At 37.5% G+C, this 24084-nt stretch overlaps 1 protein-coding gene across 4 annotated transcripts in view; it reads right to left on the minus strand.

Annotated features, from left to right (window-relative positions):
* The window catches only part of SYT1 (synaptotagmin 1), a 470145-nt gene that overhangs the window by 341952 nt on the left and 104109 nt on the right, over positions 1–24084 (minus strand). The window lies entirely within an intron of this gene.

Below are 24084 nucleotides of genomic sequence, written 5' to 3' on the forward strand. Positions count from 1 at the left end.
ATTTTACCATGCAGATGGCTAAAGCAGAGAATACTCTTAAACAAGAATTAGAAAATCTTGAAATTACCAAAAGCAAAACCTCTCAGTTAATCCAACCACTGAACTAAATCCATCTTCTTTTAATTCTGAAGTAAGTGCCAAAAGAAAAAAAAGAACATTTATTTGAAGAAAGTAAAAATGGAAGTGAATGCTCCTGATAAATTTCACATCATGAAAAGCAGATGATTACTTTGCCGCTTTCAGCAAGGAGTACAGCTGTCCCTCAGTGTCTCAGGGGATTGGTTCCAGGACCCCTGTAGTTACCAAAATCCAAGGAAGTACATGTCCCTTACATAAAATAGCGAAATATTTGCATAAAACTTTACACACACACTCCCATATACTTTAAATCATCTCTCCAGGACTTATGATACCTATGTTAATACTATGTAAATAGTTGCTGGGGTACAACAAATTCTCAAGTTTTGCTCTTTGGAACTTTCTGGAATTTTCTTCCTCAGATTTTTTTCAGTCCACATTTGGTTGAATTCTGCAGACGTGGAACCCTCGGAAATGAAGGGCTGACTGTATTTTAAAATCCACAGCACTTTGACAAAAATATTATCATCTGAAAAACAGACTTTACAACGTGCTGTTCTCTCAGACATTGCTGACACTAAAAATAGACCATAAATTGGTAGTTTAGAGTGCCTTTCAGTTCCAGTTTTTCTAAAAGCACTTCACGAAGCAATTAGTCAGATAATGGTGGTGCGCTCACTCTTTGCAGCCTTTCTGTAGCCACTAATAGCACCCGATCTTTCCAGCCAATCGAATGGACTGTTGAGGGGCAGTGTAACATCTTTCCTCTTTTCAACCCTCATCACATTCTCTTCTTAAATAACATGTTTGGACTCTCTTCTTATTTATAAAACAGCTTAGAGTTTAAATGTGTACCCCCCCCCCAAAAAAACCACAAAAAAACCCCATTGATTTTTGAATCTAATTAATCATAGGATCTACTGTTGATGTCTGTAAATCATCTATGAATGATGAAACTCCATAATGTTTTATTGTCACTTTAGCAGTGGCTTTGTCAGTGAGACTGGGGATTTTTATTTTCTTTTTCCCTAAAGTGAACTTTATCAAGAATTTGTAAAATGTCACCATTTTAGTCTATCAAATATAACATGTAAAATAGAGGGACTGATTCTCATACTGGCAGTTTTTAACTTATTTTAAAGTTTAAATAGGACCTGTCATAGAGCCCCTTAGACTTACTGTAGTTTCTGCACTAAAATAGTATATAAATTAAGGTGTACCTGGTGATAATAGTCTGCCTACAAAAAAAAAAAAAAAAAAGGTCTCAAGGGCAAATATACTGGAAGTCTGAACTTTTGGAATTCTTTGCTGTTCAGTGACTTAATTTACTTGAAATGATTTCTGTTGACGATTTGGCGAAGACAATTTTCTGTTTACTGTTTGCTTGTTATTTTCAGGTAAAGCTGTATTGGGGAATTTAAGTTGGCACTTGCTGGAGTGGCCCAGAACATGGATATACCACCCAGAGACACTGATATCAAGGGTAAATCACTTGGTCCAACAACAGTAGTTTCAACTCATAAAAAGATGATGACAAAAAGTTCCATGGGAAACAAAACACTAACTGAAGTCTCTAGGCCCCAGGATGATGTGTGTAACTAAGGTGCTATTAGACAATCCAGCATCAGCCCTGATAGCTTCAATTATAGAGACAAATTATCTTTTAAGGCTAGAGAGCTTCGTATCTTCGAAATGAACACGTGGTGAAGGCAGTTCTAAAAAGTGATTTTTTTTTAAATACCACGCATGTTTAAAAGCAAGAGAGGTACCTTTTTTCCAAAGAGGAAGTTTACAATTTTTAATCCTCCCCCTGCTTACCTGAAGAAGGAAAATAACACTGTCCTTTCCATTTCGCTTTGCATCTGAATCACAACTTGGTAATGGTGAATTAATTTTGAATTACTTATGAAATAGACCCTGTCCTACATTTTAACTTACCCTAATCCAATTTAATGTAACCTGATCTAACAGCAGGAACGGTGGCATTTATTTCACATTTCAAACATTTTATGTTTCCACTCACCTCGCTGATACGTTTAAAATAGACAGCATTTCTCAGTATGAAATACCCAGTTGTATAATCAAGATCCTGGCACCTATTAAGTGCAAGTGCTTATTTAAAACGTGGTGATTGGAACTTTTTCTCTCAAATCACACCTTGTTGAAGTTAATGAATTCTTTGTAGGAATATTAACCGGCTTCTACATGTCGCTGATCCCGTCCCCGCCTTTCACTAACATACTGAATACATTACCTACTAACAATGACTGAAGCCTGCAAAGTCTCTGATACCATGGACAAAGTACTGCACTGGATTCTGCACTGGATTCTGCACACCTTTCCTCTTTGAAACACCCAAGTTCAAAGTTGGCGGATGGGATTATTTTCATTCTAGTTGCTATTCAGCACATCTGTTCTGAGAGACAGAAATTTAATCCTGGATAGACTCTCTCTGCCAGACAGGAAGGATTAAAAAAGGAAGGGCAGTACAAGTCAGAAATGAACTTGTCATTGGAAGGGCTGTCAGGAGCAATTTACACCATGGTTATCCTGATTTGGATCATCACTGTGAGACTCCCATTTTTAGACAAAAAATATGAAAACATGTCAAAGATATAGACTCCTTAAAAATAACCCCCAGAAAATGAAACTATAGGTACACAAAAGAATCTTCCTTTAGCAATTACACCATTACGTAGCCTCCAAATCCCTCACTCTTCTTCTAGGGAGGGAGCTATAAATGCAGGTTCCAGAACACTCTTGATCACAGCCAAGGGCGTGCTAATGTTTTTGAATCACGCCAGGGTTGGAAGAAATTCTAACAGCAGATATGAATTTCTAAAAACACTTGGTGATCAGAGCTTCCTATGTGCATACTTCGTAATTTATTTATTGGTTAGTTTGAAAGGAGAACTACATAAAAAGCCATGCTCTATCACATAGTCACAGAGCATTGCTGCTCCAGAACGCCAATGTTATTAGCTAAGTGCAGGACCTTTTTATCACCTCTCTTCACTCTACCCATCCCTTGATAAGTACTAAATATTAACAGGGGGAAAATTTCAATCCACACGAAACTCAAGGGATTTACAAAATTTGATTGAATTTTGCATATGACTCTGCATAACAACGTGTTATACCTAATATTTCTGAGTACTCATTGTATGGCAGGAATAAGCTAAATGCTTTATGTGCAATAGCTGATTTACTTCTAAGAACTGTCACAGGAGGATGCTCCTATCATCACTCCAGTTTTGCAGAGAAGGAAACCAGGTTCAGAGAGGTTACACAAAGGAGCAGAGATCACACAGGTAGAAAATGGCAGTCACGATTTGACTCGAGTCCATCTAAGTCGGGCGTCTTCATTCGTAAACACTGTGCTAATTCACTGCCTGCCCACGTTTCCCAAACGTCACACTGTTGTTTAGACAGTGCTTCTTGATTTCAGATCTTTTCAGCACATGTTACTCAGTGCCACCATGGACAGGCCCTATGCTAGGGGCTGGGTATTCAGTCGTGACGCAGAAGATGTGGTGGCTGTCCTCATGGAGCTTACAGTCCAGTGGCCTGGACAAAGCAAGGTGCACTTCTTCCTGCAACTTCAGATCAGGAATCCAGATGGCACTGAATTCACACACCTTGGGTTACCTTCCAAGATGGGTGAATGAAATTTGCTTCTTAATGAAATCCTGAGTCCTGTGCTCTTGCCCTCCTCACTTTCCCTTCAGCTAAGTTCAGGGTCAACAGCTATAAAAAAGCTCCATGTCTGGTCTTAATTGCAGTCTTTTCGTTTCTCATAGGCAAATGAAATCAAAAGACTTCTAATCTGGGACAGCACCAGGCAAACTATGACAAGAGCAAGGTTTGGGGTGGTGGTGGGGGGGGGGGACTCTCAGATTCTGTTCTTTCCCCTTCTTCCCTTGGGCGGTTATGATTCTTCTGTTTCTCTCCATGACTCTCAAAACTTAGTCTTGGGCAAAGATTTGATAGGAGTCAATTTCTAACTTGTTCTGAATTTAAATCCACTTGGTTCTTCCTTGTTAAGTGTGGACTGAAGGCTCTCAGCTCGTGTAAAGTTACTTTAGCATTAGTCACCAAAGAGGACAGGGCACTCTAAAGGCCAATCTAAACTGACTAAAGCTCTTCCTTGAAGCAGCTGCTTCCACTAACTTTTCATTGGGTTACAGGGTGAGGGGATACAGTGACCACAGCATCCCCTGAAAGACACACCTCTTCGTCCTCATTCTCTCTTCCTTCCCACCATCCTCTCACCGCAACTCCACTCTTTCCTTCTTCACTTCCCTTTCTAAAACAGGGAACAAGAAAGAGGAAAAGAAATGGGAAAGAGACAGATTAAGGGTACAAGTCAGCTTCTTGGAAGGAAGAGATCACCTTGGTACACACGCCTCCTCTGACCATCACTCAGAAACTCAAGGGAAGAGGAACAAAGGACAATGCTCCTGCTCCTACTTTTTACAAGGAAAACAGGCCCACCTTCCCTCAATGCGCACTCACTGAACATCTAGCAGTCAAGAATATACCACAATTTAGGCCAAACAGAAAGGCCTGAGACGTCAAGAATTACATGATCCATAGATGTCCCAGGACTTTATCTCTTCTTGTCATTTTCAGGACGCTCTGAAAATATTCATGACAGAGTCCTACTGGGTGATCTGGCTGGGCCTTCCTAATTGAAAACTGCCACAGTGACCACAGGAATGACTTCTAGGGACCACGCTTTTGTTCAAAGAACAGCTTTCTCAGCTACTGCTTATTAATACAGGGTAGGCCCTTCACCCCAAATAGGAAAGTCAAATCACTTTCTTGATCATTTGGAATTTAAATTGAGAGATGCGTGGAATTAAACTGCTGCACCTCTAGGAGAATTCTAGAAGCCTGGAGAACGTATTCTTGCCACTGAGATCTCTGCCAATGCATTGACTCCCAGTCTCCCCGAGGTGTGAAAGCTTAATGCTTCCTTGGATTCTGTAGATACCCCAGTGTCTTTCTGATAATGTCACCGAGATTTATGCAAACTCACATGGTTTCAGGGACTTGCCATTCAAAGATTCTTGTTTCATACTGTGACCAGGCTGAGATTCAATCTGTGAACAATCCAATCCTTGTTTTTCTGGGTTTCTTTTAAGCATTGTATTTCCAAAGCCACTTGTGTGAGTTTATCTTTGTTCTTTATCTCTCTGGTTTATTTGACCCATCTTCTATATTTTGCTAAAGCGGATTTGGGTGGGTAGGGTAACAGATGGAGTTGTAGGGTTTGAAGCTGGACTCTCTGGCATTCTCAAATCTTACTGTGCTTTGGGGTCATTCTTACATATGTTGTTAGATGTAGTATTCAGAAACGGATCTCCTGACCATCTAAGAGTGTCAATACGATCTTTCTGAATTTTGAGGCTCTTCAAGAATACCTTTTACTATTAGCAACAAAACTAACCACTAAGGGAAGTTTAAAGCTCTTCCCAGGGCTGTAACAAAGTTCTAGTAAAACAGAACTTTCAGAAACCTAGTAGAGTTCCCATTTCATGCTTTCCTCCTAATTAGTATCAATATACTGTAGCTTTTATTCAAAAAGAGAGGTAATTTTGCAAGGTTTTCCCATAAAATTCTGGAACCAACCTTTCTCTTTGGTAAAAACTGGTGCTTAGTAACATTTCCCTAAGCTCAACTCATGGCTGTAGAGGTGATCAAGGGATTCTCTTGAAAGCAGCTGGACATTGATAGGAAACAGAGGTTGTATTCATTGAAAATTACTTTTAGTGTCTACCTTTTTATAGTTGACCAAAATGCACTGAAGCACTGAAACATAAATGTTACAGCAAAGGCTGACAGAAATCTTCCAGTGCTCTTAAAATAACCGACATGAAGGTGGAAAGGAGTAAGATTATACTCATTATTGTATCTGTAGACCTTTCTGTAACAATAATGGACGGAGACAGACCTAGATTATTAGCGAAACTGACATATGGAAAACAGTAAATTCAGTTCAGAAACTTCAGGTAAGCTTTGGATTCTAAAAGCGTATGATGTTACATAGTAAAAGAAATCAGTCTTTCTCCAGGAAACACTGTCATTGTCAATGTAAATTAAGACTGAACCCAAATAACAACACAGCTCATTCAAACTGCAATTAATTTGGAGATTGGTTACATGTTTGAGGCTACTTCTTACTCCTTTTTTCCTTCTGGAGAACCCTGGCAGCAAATGCTGGAATTGTGCACAGATTCGAAGGAGACCGGGTAAAATCCTCCATCCGTCTTCCCCAGACGAATCTACTTGCGAGAACCAGCAGATGTAGATATTTAATAGAAATTAATCTCTTTCTGTTATTCAGCCTTCCATTGCTTCATTCTAACACTGGCTACACTGATGTCCTAAGATATGTGGGCAAAATGCTGCTGTAATACGATTTCTTTGCTGCTAGAAATGAAAGCTCTTGAGATAGCTCTTGCTTACATAGCTGCTTCGGGTGATTACATCTTTACACAGATGTTAATTACTCTCCGGAGAAAGCTGCCCAAAGCATCAGGTGAGTAACGTAATCTTACAGTGGATACCAAAGAGTGACTCAGGGCTATTCTGTATGATGGATATTATTTCTCACCCTTGTTGAGATCCGAATTCCTTTCTGATGAACATAGGGCAAGTGGCAAACCCTTTATAAATGGTAGCCAGCTAATCAGCAAAATGGGTTACTAAAAGTAGATACACACACTAGCTTTTAGCCTACTCCAAAGCTTGGGCCCAGCTTCAGTGAGACCAAAGACACACAGCTTACTAAGCTGGGAAGTCTTGTTAAAATTTCCATCAGCGGTTCTCAGAATTCACTGTGCATTAGACTCCCTCTGGGAGAGTTTTAAAAATATTAATGCCTGGACCTCAGTTCAGTCCAATGTATTCAGGTTTCAGGAGCAGAACCCAGGCGCCAGTATTTTTAAAACTCCTCCAGTGATTCCACCACGCAGCCAAGGCTGAGAATCCCTGCCGTGGCTGCACTGCCTTGCTCGACTCAAGTCTAGAGTTTGGTGACGTCAGCGCTACCATGGCAGGTGGGATGGTCAATCTGAAGGAACAAAACAAGGTACCTCTGAAGGAAACAAAAGCCCTGCAGCCCTGGATAGTGATGGTTGGAAGCAATCATTTCAGAAATAACCACAGAACAAAGGACTCCCTCCAAACAAAATACAAAACTGCAACTCCCAAAGTAAACACGAAAAGAGCTAGAAACAGCAACAGAGCATCCAGCGACTGTCTCATAAAGGAGCAAGCTACATAGATATCTACTCATCATTCTCTCCTCAAAAGACAAAACAAAAAGAACAATAACGGAGGAAGAACTGTGACACTCTATTGATTGTAGCTGGTGCAATTAAACCGTTAAAGACTAACCTTGGTGCTTTGTTAACGCCTCAGGACACAGGGAAACTTTAGGTGGTTAAATTCTTTCAGAAGATCATTAGTATTAAAGATTGGGGAAGAAGGTCCTAGGGGAGACTAAATGACACTGGCAGGTCGATTGGAGAGAGTATCTGCCCAGGAGGAAATAAATACTGGGACAACATAGGAAGGAATGTGATGATTTTAATACCAAGCTGAGACCATACTTAAGCAAAATCGCATTCTTTAATGAGCTATCATGTTTTGTGTCACTCTATGTGTAAAAAGAAGCATTTAGCTTTCTTTGTTTTGCCACCAGCCTACTAGCAATCAGGAAAAATATTACATGATTCTTAAGCATCCGTCGGCTTTGTCTTTAGCGCATGCCTAGTGCTGTGAATGGAATAGGAATGGGGAATATTTGTTAAATACAAAAGTGAAGAAAAGCATCAGCCCACATCACATCCTGGCTGAACTCACAGTCTGGATATTTAAAAGGAAATGTATACTGGATACAGGATATTGTCATCTTTAAAAGTAGTATTAGATTAAACGATATGAAATCACCATCCTTACAGATCACAAAAAGGAGTCACATAGCAATTTCATATGGTCCAATATACATGCTTTTTTCCTTTCCTTTGCTCTTTTAAAAAATTTGGGGTGACATAAATGAGCACAGTCTGTTTAGTTTGAAAGCTTTTCTTTCCAGAAGCTGGATGTTATGGATATGAAACTGCTCCTCGAAAAACAAAAGTGGGGTCTCAGTGGAATAGCTGCGTTTCTGGCCGAGCATCCACATCAGTAAGCAATATGTAAAAAAGCATACAGGACCTAATGTCAAAGGCTTCAGATATTCAAGGATGGCTGATTTGATGCATGCACCTGATTTCATCCAGAATGTGGAAAATGATTATTCTGAAGGGAAAAGGCCAAACTCAAAGAAAATAAAAATACAGGTATTTGAACATTACGGTCCTTCTTTGCAAGATATACTATGCCCAAGATATACTATACAGCTTAGTTGATATTTAAGCACACCTGCTTGTTCTGATAAGAAATATATTTTCCCATGGTTATGTTTTCTTTCACAGATTGGGGTCCAGGATAATTTAGGTCTAACAGTTTCATATGCTGTTTTAGGAAATAGAGAAATCTAATACAGGTTTTATGGCATTAAATATAGAGCTTTCAGAATGGAAGAGTTGTGGGTTGGAGCATGAGGATTTACTAGTGTAAAGTAGCCATCTTGGTACTCATATTAAAAAAAAAAGTCAGAGAACAAACATTTAAGTATGAAGAGGAAGCAAATCGAGAATTATCTCTGTAGTACTTTTAAAACCATGAATTTTGAAGAAAGATTCCTAAAAGCGGTTCTTAAATAAACCAAATAAGGATACACGAAACTATTTGCTTTCTTCTCATGAGCATCCACCTGAATGGGCATTGGGAGTTTCCATAGAGTACTTCACCTGGACCTCAACAGTTCAGCTACTTTGCTTAACGCAACAACATCAGTAAGAAATACATTTTATAGCACGACTCAGTCACACAGTGGAAATACGTAACTGAAACAAAAGTCTCACAAAACAATCCTAATCCTCATTGCATCTGATGTAACTTACATTTTTGATTTTGTTCTATTTTGTTCCATTTAAAATGCTGATCACACCACTAATTTGATTCTACCACCAGTTAGGTCACCATGCCTTATTCAACAAGCACTATTTTAAATTATATTTTAATAGAACCTCACGCCACTGATAAACCAGAAGTCAAAATAGTTTGGAAAATCATCTCAACCTTGACATTTTGTCTTTGGAATGATGGCGGGAGGATACCTTTAAATTATTGCACCTAAAGGACAATATGCTGAGACGCCAGTCATCTTGCCCAGAGTGACACGTAGCTAGCAGAGATCAGACTCAGGTCCCGGCATAACCAAGTTCTGAAACTTGTGAATATTCTACTCCTCCACAGTGACTTCCTGATGACATTTGTTGCTTGTGGCTCTGGGCACAAGCAGGTAAGAAGCTATTCCTTTCCTTTCCCTACAAATGAATCTTCTTGACTACTCAGGTGACTCTGAGTTGGGGATAGGGTAATGGCATGAGTGGGACAATGACCTTGGTGAAGAGCCTGCTCCCCAGTCTACATTCTGAGCTCCCCAAATTCGGTTTCTAGGAAATAATGGCTCTTCACCTAATGACCCTCACGACGCAACGATCAACCTTTTCCTCAAACGGTAATCCACACACAGCCAAATCAACTTGGCATAAACATACTTATCCACAAAACAAGTCAGCCTGATTTTATAAAATCTCTAAAAAGATTCAGTGCTTAGGCACAACTGTCAATTTTATAAACAGCACCCAAATTATGAAACCAAGAAAATCTGTTAACCTTTCTATGAAAGAGTTCATAGAAAGGGCAAGGCTAAATGTTAGAGTTTTTCTAATCACATTTGAAAATCAAAATTATTTCTCTAGAATTTTCTTGGATAAAAACATCAGTGTATGATTTTAAATAAGTGATTAAAAATCTTTTTCACATAAAATGATTCCAAATGACTAACTCTTCTTTAATTACAAATTGAATTTTACTTTTATCTGCGAAGTCCAAGGGAAACAAATTAATTATCTAGCGGTCCACAATTTTTTAATATCAATATTAGTTAACTGCAATTTTTTGGCATTAGCTATAGGCCCAAAAGACATGATACTCTACTATGAATGTTCCAAGAAAAAGAACACACAGGGTTACTAAGGAATAGAAGTGATCTGAGTTAGATATAAAGGAAACATTTCTGTAAGATGTCGTAAGATTCCCTTTTTAGAAAGCCTTGACAAATTTCAAAACTGCCTACAGTTAGGAAAGAACTACATAAATTCTTGGCATTTCTTTTAATCTTCTGTTTTCCCTCAATTATTTTTTAGCTTGATAGTTATTTAAGATACATTCAAATGGAGTAACCAGAGCACTAAAGAGTTAAAATCTCTTCTAATTTTCACATTTTTTTTTCATAATTGTTAGGTAAGAAAAATGCTGTTGTTCTGAATGAAAAAGTAACATAATACAAAGGGCCAAATTCATGAAATTACTGTACCTTAAAAGTAAAACAAAGATTGTCCTAAGACCACTTGAGCTTGCTTTGATTCAATAATTTATTCCTTTACGCGTTTGTCAAAGATGTGCTGTCTGTCCCTTGCTGTTGGTGTTTGCCTTTGATACCAGTGAGGCTGAGCAGCCTGCATCCTTAGATTCCCCTCCAATATTAGTTTGATACAGAAGTTGGATGGATGCTTGAACAGCTAGTACATGTGGCTGTTCCTTTGTATTTTCTTTCTTTATTACATTTTCAGAATCAAAAGCAGATAAGCTCTTACACCAGCCACTGTTATCATCAAGGCGACATACACAAAAGAGATGTGAACAAAATGAAATTTGACATGTCACTGGGAGACAGGCCGTTGTCGGAAAGTACCAGATAATTAAATTTAAGAAGGAACCTAAATTTTGGAGTTCTCACAATGCAGAGTGATATGGCAGACAGAGATAAGAATTTGGACTTAAAAAACTCATGCAGATATCAACTCCCATTGTTTTTCCTATAATAGAGCGAATAGAACAAAGTAAGTGTGTGTCAGGACAGTGTAAGCTGGAGAGCCATGATTTAAATGCCAGTGAGTTGCTAGGATTCGTTTCTGAAATAAAAAAATAATAATAATAATAATAGGAAAAGTTGTGGCAAATATACTTCATCATATTGCTTATTTACTTATCTCCCCAACAGAGATTATGACCTTTTGGAGGACAGAGGCATCTGTCTGTCTTTTATTTGCCGGTGCCACAGCGCTTGGCATATGGGAGATTTTCAGTCAACGAATGAACAGTTAATACCTATTAACCCTTCTCACGGAGGCAGCAGTGACAGGCCCCGCTCACATCACATACACAAGCTCATGTCTGAATACCATCCAATGACCCCTCTACTGAAGATGCACAGACCCAGAAAATTCTTCCCTGGAATTCAGTTTCTTCCATTTTCCTGTAAATTCTCTGAGCTCTCCTCCTAATATTTCTGATTGTCTCGTTACTGATTCTTGAACAGGTCTGCCTATCCCCTCTCTTAGGCTGATTTCATCTCTGTTTCCTACTGATTTCATTCATTTCCCAGCACAGTCCCTGAATCAGGTGTGTTTACACCTGAATTCTTTCTTTTCCCTCAAGAATCTCTCTCTCTGAATCTCATTTATCCTGGGTACTTCCTGTTCCCCTTCCTGTTTTTCTCACCTTGCACACTACCTATGGTCTCCTCCTAGGCTGTGGAACACGCAGACGCATCGATCACATTTTGTTCATCTGAACAATTCTAATATCTACTTCAATTACTGTCACTTAGCAAAGATGCTACAAATCATCCTTGTGAGATTGGCTCCTTCTCCTGTCTCTATTCCAATTTGTACCTTTTAGACATGGAAGCCCAGAAGTACAGATACACTTTTTCCCCACAGGAAAAATTTTATTTGCATCTTGGTTCATAGGCAGATGATTAATTTCAAAGTTATAAAAACATAGTATGAAATTGTAGGCCCTTGTGAAGTCATTCCATTTCTAAATAAAGAGGCAGCAGAGCACACAGGTTAAGGGCCTGCAAGTATAAAAATGTATCTGCACATAAAATCATTACAAACATATGAAAAAGCTAACTGATTGGCTCCTCTTGCATTTAGCGGCCCTCCTTACCCCAGCTACTACGTCTAGAAAAACACAGTCAAGTATTTTCATAGTATTCTCTATTTTGAAGTAGAAAATATGCACTAAGAAGAAAAGAGTCACTAAAAGAAAGAAGGTGGGCAGCTATGTCGTAAGTACAAATACAAGAGTGAGATGGGAGGGATTTCTACGTGCAATTTATTATCCCAATAGGAAAAAAAATTCCAACAAATGTCATTTAAAAAAATAAAAAGCTTACCACGAATCATAGAATTTAAGCGTTAAATGTATTCTTAAAGATGACACGGACCAGTTGTTTTCAAAGTAACCTCATTTACAGAAGAGCAAATGAATATGAACTGAGCATCTACCTCCTAACACACACATGCTGCCACAGGTGCTGGGACCCATGGAGAGGAAAACATGGACCTAACTGAGTGGGGAAGCGGGGTGCGGGGAGGAAACGACATATAGCTCCAAGCAAAAATGCATGCAGTGTTCGGTTAGTGGTAACTTCGATGCCTTAGAAGCAGCTACGTGAGTATGCACTACATATAGAGAGGCTTGGTGCAGGTGTGGCTGCTCCCAGGAACGTGGTCAAGGTACGCGGCTCAAACAAAATGACACTGGAGGCGAGACCTGAATAATAAGGGCTGATTGGCCCTGTAAAGATCGAACGGAGGTGATGTCTAGGCAGCATGGGCAGGGCCAGAGCCAAAGCCCGGAGGCACTTCAAAGATCAGACAGTGGAGTCTCCTGAAGGTAAGGTGGCTACTACCCAGGTCTGCTGAATTTAAGCCCACAGTAACCACTTGTAAGATGATGATGTGCTAGGCTCTGTTTTTCCCTAAGCGCACTTGAAAGCATGAAGTTACAGGAAATCATGTGTTGTGTGTGTATATAATTCAGGTGATGAGAAATCACCCCTATTACAGTCAGCTTAAATTTCTTGGGTTACAGTTTTCTCTCACTTCTAGAAGCAGCTGATCCGTAGGTGATACTCTAGACTCGGTAAATACATGATTTTGTTCTTCCGGGGGCCATATAGAAAAAGGTGTTGTAGAGAGAGGGTGAAAAATATTTTGACTGTACAGTGAATATATTTTTGTTGACATCATTTTGTCCTGAGTTTAAATGCCACCTACAAGCCAGTCTCCTGCAGCAGACATGGGTGGTTACCTTCCCTAGACATCCTAGCTTTTTTATTAATGATGGAACCCCAGCCATACAAAATGACTCACTTAGCAAGTTTCAATAACATAATACCCTTTGCTTTTGCAAGGGATGATGCGGAGATGGGCATTTGATATAGCTCAGGTCAAAAGGCACTGGAGAAGTCTGTTGGTAGTTTTCCAGAAAAATTCTGCCCCCTAATCAGAAGTGAGAGCTAACAGAAAAAAATAAAAGCCCTCTGGGGCTGCACACTCTCCTGTCATTTATCCTGCCTTCCCTGTTGCCACATGAGGGCATGACGCTTGGATTGCCAACACTGCAAACCTGGGGGACAGGCCAAAAGACTCTCACAGAACCTGACCCAGCGTTTTTACATCAATGACCTGCTGAATCAACCCCAGGACTCTCTAAACTTTAATACAGAGACGTAATAAAGTGACAAAACAAATGACAGTAATATTTATATTTAAGAAACTTCCGGAAAGGTGTTCTTTAATTTGCTCCTGAGAGCATCTTACTTGATGCAAAACTTACTTTGATATTTCCATCCCAGTCTTTTCTCCTGGGGCCCAGCCTCCCATAGCTAACAGTCTGTTTGTCATCCCTTAGAAGTCCAATGAGAATCTCAAACCCACAATGTAAAAAAATAAAACTTGTTTTCTCCTCCCTTATCTGTTTCTTTTTTGAATCTTCCTCATCACACTGATTGGTTTCACCAAGTTGTGAAAGGTAAAAAGCTAGGATAATTCTTGATTTTCTTCTCACTTGCTCCTCATAACCAATCCATCAACAGGTCAAATAGGTTCTACTTTGAAAATACGTCTCAAGTCTTTTTTACTTCTCCCCATGCTACTGCCACAAGCCTAATCAAAGCTACTCATCCTTTAAGAGCTGACAGCTTCCTGGCCTGCGTTACTGCAGTAATTTCCTACTGGTCTCCCTGTCTGTACTTCTGACACCTAAATAGATCTATAGAAGTGAGGATGCATTTCTAAAATAGTCAGTCCTTCCGTGGTATTTTCCCACTGAACACCCTCCAGTGGTTTCCCTTCACACTGGGTAGAAAACCCAGACTCCTTGCCATTTCCCCCACAGCCCTGCACGACTGGGTTTCCACCTAACTCTTCAACTGCATCTCCAAGCACAACCCTTCTCTCCCTTCACTGGCCTCCTAGTTGGTGTCTTCTTGTTCCTTCCACCTTCTCTTTTCTAGGAGACGTTGTCAAGATTCTCCCCTTCACATCCCATAGGGTTGAACACAACATCACCTTCTCAAAGACGCTGTCTCTGAACAACCTATGTAAATCTCGTTTTAGTACATCCACGTTTCCTCATCAGCACATGTCACTCACACACTTCATGTTATGTGTCCATCTTGTTTGTTGTCTGTTTCCCCAGGAGAATGTAAGCTCCATGAGGGCAGGGGTTTGGCCTATTTTGCTCATTGAGGTATCCCCCAGCACCAGGTATAATGCCTGACACAGTGTACCTGTTCAAGAAACATTTGTTGGATGAATGAATTAATAAGTGACTGATAGAAAGAGGGGCAGTAACAAACCACATTTCCTACCTAGACTAGCACTCTGAACAGTCAGCGTTGGTTGAATAAATGAATAATTTGTAGTACAAGGCAAAATATCCCCCCACAGCTCAATTACCATTTCCAGCTGGCATGACAGCTTACAGACTGGCTCTTACTGAGGATTTTTGCATCTACATTATGCATCTAGGACAGATAGTGGTCTGCGATTTTCTTTTCTTGTGATGTCTTTCTAGCTTTGGTACTAGGGTTATCTGGGCTCATTGAAGGAGTCAGGAAGTATTCTCTCTGCTTCTGTCTTCTGGAAGAGAGTTAAGAGAATTGGTATAATTTCTTCCTTAAATGTTTGGTGAAATTCACTAAAGAACCACGTGGGCCTGGTTTTTCCTGGCTTTTTAGGATCCATTTTATACGTCCCTAATCAATATCAAACAGTAAGTAGGTGTACAGAGTACTTTAGGTTCTGAAAGTTTTATATCTCATTAAAGAGAGGAAGCAGGGGCAGGTGATGTATCGTCTACAGGTTCTGATAAGGCCCTTGTGTACTTGTCTGGGATAAGGATATAGCCAAATGATACAACAAGAGGTAAGTAAAACAAGGAGCCCATATTCCTTGATCCAGCCTGAAAATTTGTGTTTTCTGTTTTTTTTCAAATTTGTCTGTTTTTATTTTTTAGTATCTTAGAGTCCAATGTTCTATGCATATAGCTATGATGTCCTTTAACCAACATGTGACCTCATGATTCCACCAGCCTCAGAGCCCTCCTTCCATGTGACAGATACATCTTTTTGTCTAGGGGGAAAAAGTGTACTATTTAGAATAAACATATACTTTATGAATGCCTATTTCTCTTGAAGATGGCACAGACTCATTAAAAGAAACATCTCTGGTCAAAGGAAGCAAAGAATGTCATTCTGAGTATCTTAGGGCTGTAGACTTAGTGCTTTTGAAAAATATAAATAAACATATTCACAAAAGCCAAGAAAAGAAAGAAAGAAAGAAAGATTTCAGGAAGTCTGCCTCCACACTTGCACTGAACATAATAACATAATGCCTTCCCAGTGTTCACTGAAGAACACTTCCTGGTGCATGAACCGACTCTAAAGACAGAAAGAAAAATGTGTTAACACAATATTTTGAACAATGGCAGCATTTCTGAAATCCAAGGGGACCACAGTGAAGGGCAAAATTCATCTGAATATAAATTTCACTGCACGAGCTTTTTGAAAAAAAGTTTTGTTATTTCATAGTCATGCTTTATGAAATTTTAGCATTTATTCCATTCTGCATTGTGGCTTTTTGAAAAAAAGAAATAGCAGAAACATTGAGGCAGTTCTCCGCCTATACTCAGAGGTGGACAATGCTGAAGGTATTTTTGGAAAAAAGAAAGATATGTATCTAATCCTTCATGTGTGTATGGAAAATCACTCATCGCAGCCCAGAATCCTATTACAGCGAGACTTAGACACAAATATATATTCAATTTCATGAAGTAAGTTTCAGCATCCATACCAAACATATGGATGCTTTATATTCCACAGGCTAAAAAATGTAATTTTAGGACGTGAATGGAAAGTCTTTCTTAACGTGGAAGAATAATTCTTCCCATTTTAGAAGAAATCCAAAGTTCATTATATACAAAAAAGAATTATTAGTATTACAAACCTACTAATTTTTACTCTGTAGATAGAATTATTAATTAATAAATATATTTAAATTTTACTTTCTGAACAATAAATAATACACAAAGGCAATTTTTCATCATTAGTGTGTTGGCTGCAACTTTGCAAAAGTTGTAACTGTAAGAAACTATTTCATTTTTTTTAAAAAAGAAGAAAAACTATAAACTTAAAAAAAACGGAGAAAATGCAGTAGGTTTGTACTGTCACATGTTCTAAAGTATCAGAGATCTACAAACTAAATGGTGTATTAGAGATACACAAAAAGAAAGTGGAAAAAATGTTTGATGCAATATAAATTCAACTTTATGATAAACACAAAGATTATTTTTTATAAGGTCACATATAGGCATATAAATCATCTTCCCTCTTCACCAGAGACATTTGTTTCAGCACAAAAACATAAGCTGTTCAATTTTTGGTTTGAATGCTCTTGTCTACACAGAAGAAACTAGTGAGAAAATATCCTGTCTGTTTACAACATAATGGAATCAGAGATTAGATAAGCACTGGACATTTGTCCACATGAAAAGCAGGCAAATTTGCATACAATTTTTAAAGTTTTATGTAATTTTTCCTCCCTTTGTGTTCTTTTAAATTTTCTCCCTCCTCCAATGTGCTTTTATAAAGAAAAGAACAAGGATGTGGTAAATAAAAATAGATTAATGTAAATTATCCTAACCACAGAGAATTCTGATTAGATGAATACTTTTGGAAATTATTTCCTTTGCTGATTTCAGTAGCTTCTGTAAAGAGAACATTTGGCATCCAAAATAAACTTGAAGCATGATGACCATAAATCAGTTTTAAAGTCTTATTCAAGGGACTGAATTATAAAACTAAATTATAAAACAGTTTCCTTACATTTATACTCAGAAGTAAAACAGCAGTAGCTAAAACTCCAATATTTTTAGAATTAAAAGTCCTAAAATAACAAAGAATTTGCTATCTGTCTTTGACCTGGAATGCGCCCATTTTATGGAGGGGTTTTGAGGGATGGTGAGCAGGACCACTCTAGCTATCCCTGTAGGAGCTCTTTCTTGAATACCATCACAGGGTGATCACTTCTCTAGTTAACATCAAAACAACCACTAAACCCAAACCATTAAACTGGTTATTCTCTGTACTCTGTTGCCGTGTTGACAGCCACCATTTTGGAAACAGATTTTTTTTTTCCCTGAAAGATATATATTTTTGGGGGGTGGGGTGGGAATTCTCCCATTGCTCATTCAGTGTAATAACAAAGTCATAAAGTAACTTACCACCTAGAAAATTGTGATGTTGGGCTCATACTTCAGAAAACCTTCAGATTTACTACCGTAAACCTTCCAAGTATAGTTTCAAAACCTATCTATCGATACATGAGAATTGGAAAGTAGTATAAAAATGTATTTCTCTATTATAAGGCAGAATTATATAAAATTTTCCACAAAAGATAAATATCTGTCTCTTAACTAAGTTCAAGAACAGATTTCAACACTCTGTTCTATAGAACATCACATGATCTCATCTGCCATTCTTTTCTACAATTTAAACACATTTCTCCCTTTTTGGCCCTCAGTGTCCAACACTTCTTGTAATGGCCTATATTTACTTTAAATCCACATTTGATGCTCTTTTTTTTTTTACCTCATTTTAACATCTTGAAATTTCTTTATTCTATTCTGATAGGTGATGTATCAAATCTTAAGTAATTTGGTTTTGCTTCTCTTTCTAAATTGCTTTTAAATTATGTTTCGATTATGGATCTAAATTAGAACTAAGGTCTCTAATAAAGTGATCATACCCAACATAATTCTTATGTTTGTACTTGAATATCTTAAAATAATGCTGGTGTTAAACAGTAGCATATTGCTAACTCCTCAGCTGTTCTGAACCAAAACTCCACCTAACTTACATATTTGATAGCAAATTTTAATTCACCTTTAGTGTTTCTTTCATAAATGTGTTTTGATACTTTTCTATTAAATCATCCTTTATGTTTCCTAAGCTGTGATCATCTTAATAAATATACACGTTAGCTTCAAGAATTAAATAGAGTAAGGGTGATAGAATGGTTGTATGCCATTGTATTGCTAGCATGTTCTGAGTTTTAATTATTCTGTCCAGGGCACAAGAGAACATCACAGATATATGAAAGGTTATAATTGATTCGTGAATGTTTGAGCTAATTTAAGGGGTAGGTAAGTTATTAATGCAGATTTCTTTGTCTTAGTAGTTTCTGTCTCTATGAGTTCTTAAGGCTTTGTCCTGGGTGAAAATGCACTCTTGTTAAACCACTTACAGTCATTAAGTCTGTTTCCCTGCTAGAATTTTCTATTGCCTTTCCTTCTTGACAGAATCACTTTTCTACATGAAGCAATTGTTAATGATCAGAAGCTGCCTGGCAAGAACTTACTCCAATTAACCCAGCAATCTTTTCTGTATCTCTAGCTCAACTATCCTATATTTGTTAAGTGTATTTGGCACAAAGATGGCTTACAGGTTTAGCCACTAAATTATTTATGTATTTTTCACACTATTACAGAATAATTGAGCAAAATAAGTATTTATATGTCACACATTTAAATGTCTGGAGGTGTATTTTGAAATGTAATAGTCTACATTTAATGATGGTTCAAGAAATATAATGATGATTTTAGGAGAACATAACGATTTTACACTTGAAGTTCCTATTAAGAAGAATGGCAATGTTATCGATTAGATAACTAAAGAAGTGAACAATCAGGACAGTGCATTTTCTATATATTAGGTCACAACTACATATAAAAGGGCACCTCTCTGATGCTATTAAAATCTCAGCCTTTTGACATATAAAGATACATCAGCAATGACTTTGGTCTGCAACATTACTCCAATGATGATAGTCTTTTTAGTTCAGTGAATTCTAGAATAACCAAGTTTTCAAGGTGGAAAACCAGGGTTTTACCAAATTTTGTTACTCAAAATTATTTATGAATGGTGAACTTCAGTCATTTTCTGAAAAAAATGCATTGATTTTGCTCTCATTATTGAAAAACTAGTTTATATAAATATGGAATTTTTGTATTTGCTAGTTATTTTCCTTCAACACTCGAAATTATTTTTTCCATTGTCATCTTGTCTATTGCAGTTGATGAGATATCTATTACTTTTTTCCTTGCTTCTTTATAAGTTGATAGTTCTAATTGATTTTTAAGATCTTTGCACTATCCTTTGAGTTCTGTAGCTTTGTTACATTGTCTATGTTTGAATTTGTTTTATTTATCTGGTTTATGGCTACGAATAATTAACTATATGTTATTTATTTTTAATTGATAATTAGTTTAAAGAAAATTGTTAAGAATTAATGTCCAATTTCTAAAACTTTTTCAGGTTATTGGTTTCTCTCTTCTTAAAAAATGTATATATTCTTAGAAATTGCTATATACTCTTTTCTTATCATCTATTTCCTGAATTCTATCCAGTATCTTTAATTAGATAATTTCCCTTCTGATGACCACAATGAATTCTCAGAAGTCTGTTTTTACTGACTAGATACATCCAATCCTTATTGAATTTAAAAGTGGTTAGTCCAGCTTCAGCCATAGTGAAGTTACTTTGCCAGACACACAGAACAACAGAGCAAAAGATTTATTCTAATGTGTCCCAGAATAGGACACTTAATCACTGGAAAATGTAATTAAGAATAACCTCGGGATCAGAAATGATGCCTTTTATAGCCTGGGTTGTGAGGTATTTGATTCCATAATGGCCACAGTGTAGCCCCTTGGCATTACGTAGGCCTAGTTACATGGATTGGACAACTCAGGCAATGTAGCTTTAGCTACCATGCAAATTTACATATTTGCTTGTCTTTTCCATTGAAGCAGGGATAAAAGAGCTAAAATAAGTGGATCAGACTAATTTCAGTGCATGACTGACAACCACGAAAATCAGTGAGATTAAAAAGAGTAGGTTCATTGACTGAAAAAAACCTGGAGGAAAAAAATGTTGAGAAGAATATGATTAGAGTTATTGGATGACCAGTATTTAAGCAGGTCTGAATATTTATGTATTTGTTTCATGCTGACTGCCTGCCTTTCCACTAATGTGAAGTCTCCATGAGAACTGGGACGTGCACACAGGGCTTGGAAGACTGACTGGCACAGGAGGTGCTTAGCTTAGCAAAACCACTGTTGTTTACATAAATATGTGAACCCAGGCTCCATGATGGACAAGGTTTGTTGGGCCAAAAGAAAGTAGAGAACACAGATACACTGATTTAAAACCTAAATGTAGGAAACATCAAGCAAGTTTATACGTGAAAATAACTGGTGATACAGGGTTGGTGAAGAAGTTTGGAAGTTTCACATCAAAGAGGTGGGGGAACAAAAGCATTTGGGAAATTGACACGTGGTTAAGTGACGATACCCTTGTTGTCTTATTAAGCCTGGGTTTTCAGAGTAGTTTTTGAAAGCCGTGAAATAGAGATTGAGATATCTCGACACAGGCATTGACCATCCCTGTCCTAAGACTCTCATTTGAACGTTGCCAGTACTCCATCTCATCCTTTACTAGATTGGAAAAGAGAGGTGCTTAGTATTTTAAAACATCTTTTGAAAACTTTCTTTAGTGGAAAGTAAACCTTTTCCCCCAGTGGAATTTCTAGAGTGAAGAGGGATTTCAGGAACTGACATGATGACTTCTGTTGTCCCTCAACCTCAATAGTAATAAGAGATTCTGGAAATTTTTAGACATTTTATTTTACTAAAAATTAGAACTGATAAAGAATTATGGGCCCCCTTTTCCAGAAGGGCTATCTAACTTCTTCTTATACTGCAGATTAGACCAGGAGTCAGGCTTGATCAAATCAAGAGATGCTAAATACTATGGGTCTTTATTTTGAAATTATCAATTTTTCCTTGGAGGGAGAATTTTTGTCATGAGGATCTATTTGTTTGCTTTTCCACCTCTACCATTGATCTTTAGGTTAAATAAAAGTAATGGTGACTTTACTTAGAGCTGCTGAGGCTTCCTTGATAACCAAAGAGTAGAGGAGAAATAAGACAGATATACCCTGTCTGGGGCCTCATTCCCTGGGTTATTCCCACCCCTTGTCCTCCATCACAGGCATAGATGCTTCCTGTTTTCTCAAACCACCAAAATAATGAATAGAAAAGAAAGAAAAACAGTAAAATAGAAAATACTAAGTAGAGCAAATTCAATTCAAGTAGAGCAAAATATTCTTTGTGGTCTAATGCCTGGGCTAAAAGTAGCAAATTTAGCCACGTGCCTAGAACACAGTAGGTAGTCAAGAAATAGTTGGCAACTTAAAGAAACACCAGTATGGATAAACGCAGCCAACTGGTAACTTTGGTCCACCTCAACACTTGATGCTGAACTTTTTGAAAGACACAGAGGATAGAATTCCTTAGAAAGTGGGGTCCAGTAAAGCCTCGGGTGGTGGGTTGAGTAATTTACAGACAAAGCTGTTGGTGGAAGACTATGAGAGATCACCAGTTCTCTCTTGACATCATTCACTGATGTTCACTGAATCAGCCTTCATGCTCATTGTCTCTGCTTAAACAAGTCTCTTCATCTGCTTTCTAAATGAATGTAGACTTACAACAGGTATCTGTTCATTTTAAAATAACTGAATGCACCTGTTCCCTGAGTGATGCCCGTTAATGAGCATCCTGTCTAATAGCTAGTTTAATCCTGCTTGGCTTCCCATATTTGAGACCACTTTGCCCCTCCAGCATCTCCTTTTCCTCTGCTGAAGAGAGTAACACTTATGTTATAGCTACTTTCTCTGTGTTATAGAAAAACCTCCTACTCTCTCTCAATTTCTCATTTACTTATCAAGCTTGTTTTTCTTTAGTGTTGATATTCAAAGTAAACAAGAATTTTTAAAAAATATTTTCTTTAATTGGTTTACTTTTGAGAATCACACAGTATTGTTTTCTACTATTTTCCATTTCAAAGTTCTCTTTTTTTTTTAACAAATCATATGATTTGACTATAATTTGTGGATTAAAAAAAAAATTGAATCCAAGCATCTAACAGCATTTAGAGCATCGTTTCTGTGTGAAACTCTTTTGAGTTCTAAATATTTAACTTATAAATTAAACTTTTGAAATACAACCCAACTGAAATTAGTGCCTGCCTTTGTGTTGTAAATGTGATCTTTAAAACTAGAGGAAAACCAAGAATAATGGTTATTTCTAAAAAGATTCATATGTATTTGGAAAGCAACTTAAATTATTCCAACTATTTCAGGACACATTTATTTTATAAAGTAAGTGCATTTTCCCCTTTTAGGTCCCTGTCTCAGTCGATTCTACCGTGTAGGAAGCAAGAATTAATTTTATGGGTGAAACGTTCTCTGCAGTTTTCCTACTAAACCTAATGTTGCTTTTTGCTCTCATCCAGTGTTAGAGATAATCACAACATTCTGGCTTTTCATGGTTCAGAAGACAGTCCTTTGTCCCTTCTAACTTAAATGTATACTTAAGAGTTTGGCATATTAAATTGACACATTGTGTCTAACTTTTTTTGCACTAAAAATAAAGCTAGGAGGAAATTTCCTCATTAAAATCAGATAACAGAAAATATTCAGTTACAGATAAATGGGGTACCCTTAGCCAAAAGGTTTAACATAGTTGTACCAAAAAGTTATCTTTTTCAAGTCTGACACCCATAGGAGTTGTCTCAGTGGAAACCGAAACAAAAGTACAGACTGGAATTCTTAAAGAAGTGTTGCTTACTAGACATATCTAATATTGAAAGAATGACTTGTTTAGAAAGCTCTGTGACACTGAAGATTCAAAGGTGGAAGTGATAATTGTACGAATTATGAATTTAATACTTTTTACTATTACAGAGATCATTTATTATTTGGCAACTTTGGGAAACTTTTAAATTAATAGGCATTCATATCCTTGACATCTTTAATATTTAATTTTTAATTTCAAAATATTTAAGACACAGATGAAAGAGAAAACAAATAGTCTAAAATCCTTTCTATGGTCCTAGGAAATAAAAATAGGAAAAAAAAAAAGCAAAATCCTAATTTATTTTCTATGCTTTTAGATCAATTATATGTCTATAGTTTTCCAATGTTTCCCTCTCAGCTATTTCCTTGCTCTCATTTGGTAGAGGAGAGATTTTTCAACTTTGAAGTGCACTGGGATGATCTGATGTACGTATTTAAAAGGGGAGTGGTGGTGGTGGTGATTAGGTTCATCTGTTAAGTTATTACTCTGGGTGGAGGTACCAGGAATTGAACCTGGGATTTCATGCATGCTAGGCATGCATTCTACCACTGAACTATACCCTCCCCCTGATGTACATAATTAAAATGCTGGAGCTAGTGCTCCCTCCCAAAGATTCTGATGAAGTAAGTCTGGGGGAAGCCAGGAATAGATAGTTTCTTAGGTTGGCTTCAGGCTACATTTTGAGATGTATCTCAAAATGACTACAGAGTAGAAGACGAAACTGTTGCTAAGAGACGTTGAAGTAGAAGAGGACAAAATGGAAATATT

This window comes from Camelus ferus, chromosome 12, assembly GCF_009834535.1.
Source record: "Camelus ferus isolate YT-003-E chromosome 12, BCGSAC_Cfer_1.0, whole genome shotgun sequence".
NCBI classification, from domain to species: domain Eukaryota; kingdom Metazoa; phylum Chordata; class Mammalia; order Artiodactyla; family Camelidae; genus Camelus; species Camelus ferus.